Source organism: Crocuta crocuta, unplaced genomic scaffold, assembly GCF_008692635.1.
Source record: "Crocuta crocuta isolate KB4526 unplaced genomic scaffold, BGI_CrCroc_1.0 scaffold110, whole genome shotgun sequence".
Classification (NCBI taxonomy): Eukaryota; Metazoa; Chordata; class Mammalia; order Carnivora; family Hyaenidae; genus Crocuta; species Crocuta crocuta.
In genome coordinates, this window is record NW_027527386.1 from 1,312,812 (window position 1) to 1,314,849 (window position 2,038).

Consider the following 2,038-nt stretch of genomic DNA (forward strand, 5'->3'; position numbering starts at 1 on the left):
GAACCGCTTCCTGCCGTGGGACCCCTTCCTCCAACGAAGCAGGCGGGGACCCGGAAGCAGGGACCCATGGGACGTCTCTGTCCCCCCACCTCCCAGATGCCCTCTCTCTGCGCCCCAGTCTCCTCACCCGGAAAAAGGACAGCGAGTCCCTCCTTGGGGGGAGGTGAGCGCGGAGGTCGCATCGGGGCCTGACCCGGGTCTTGCCGGCACCCCGCGGCCCCTGTCCGAGGCCAGGGGGGCGGACCCTGCGCTTTGCAAGGCCAAGTCCGGCCTTCTCCAGTGCGGTCACCCGTTAACTCCTCCGCCTGCCCCCCCGGATTAGTTTCCCGCGGTTGCTGTGACAAATCCCCTTAAACCGGTGGCTGCTTCTGGAAGCCGCGGGTCCCAGACTGAGGTGTCGGAACGCTTGGTCACTGTGTTCCCTGCCGCCTCCATGGCCACCAGGCATTCTCTCCAGGCACGTGCTGGGTCTCAGTTTCCCCCTTTTGTAGGGACGCCAATCCTATCAGACCAGGGACCCGTCTTCCTCCAGCGTGACGTCCCCCGAACTGAACTGATTACATCTGCAACGACCCTCTTTCCAAATAAGGTCACTTTCTAGCGTCTTGGGGGCCAGGACTTCAGCGAATGAATCGGGGGACACACCAGGCAACCCCCAGCGGCCACCACTGAAAATCTTTGTGTGCGCCTCTCCCTCTCTCTCCAAGCTCATTCCTACCCCAGGACCCTTGCATGTGCCTGTCCCTCCCTGCCGGGAAAGCCCGGCTCCTGTGGGTCTGCCTTCTTCTCGGCTCAGAGAGCAGCTTCTCAGCAGGATGCTCTTCAACGTGCCTCCACCTCCAACCCTCCTCTGTCATCCCCTTGCTGTTCTTCAAATGCTCCAAGCACGTCCCTGCCTCAGGGCCTTTCCGCCCGCTGTTTCCTCTGCCTGGAACATCTTTCCCTCACCTGGTTCCTTCCTTCATCTTGGGTTTCAGCTCACGTGGCCCCTGGTTGGCTGGAGTCTCCCTCCGGCAGTCAGTCCCTGAGCCGCTCCTCCCTGCTCCGTTTCCGGCCTTCTCTCTGCTGGGTACATTGCCACCCGCTGCTTTAACTGTTTCTTGCCCACCCCCCCCGACTGTGGTCCCGTGGGGCAGGTGGTGTCGTCTCGGTCCCTGCTGTGTCCCCAGCCCCCGGAACAGGAGCCCCTGGAATAGCTCACAGCACTTGGTGAATAAATGTTTGTGCAGTCGATGGATCATGACTAATCAGAAGATCTTAGAATGACGGCGCGGGCCTCCGGCTCGGTGGAAAGTTGGGGCTCGCTGCTGCCCCCGGGGCTGAGAATCTCAACGTCGTCACATCTTAGAACCCGAAGGAAAGGTGTTTTGGAATTTTCCGACTCCACTTCCCCGCCCCGCACCCTCCCCCCAGCTTCCTGGGCACAGTTCAGTGGCTCTCCTTGGTTACCTCCTGTGATGGGGACCTCATTACAGCCCAAGGCACACCAGTCAGGCTTGGGATAGGCGCACAGGTATGATAATCCCGCTTTTAGAACCAAACCCATATTTCCCGCCCTTGGGCCTCCGAACCGCCCCTCCCCGGCTCCCTGCTCCCACAGCCAGTCCACTCCGTCCGCCTCCGGGAGCCGGGGAGGCGGGGAAGGACGGATCCGCTGTCTGGGCCGCAAGTTCCTTTCCTCCCAAGGTGAGAGCTGAGGTGCGCGGGTAGCGGGAAGGTTAACTGATAAGGGATGCGCTGGCCGATAAGGAAAACGTTGGCGGGTAACCGGTGAGAACGAAAGTGCCCCCGCCAGTAAGTCCTCCCTGGCTCCCTCTCGCAGGCCGTCCTGCACCAGGCCTTGAGCGCCGCCCCCACCCCCATCCCGGCCCGGCGCTGGGAGTCGCGGTTGCAAACACGGATCGGATGCAGTCGCGCCTTCGGAGCACAGTCTGGCGCATCTGAGATCTGAGCTCTCGCGGAGCCCCCGGAACACGGCCGTTCAGACGCCGCAGGCTCGGGGCTGGGGGCCCGGGGCGGGGGGCGCCGGGCGGGGGCG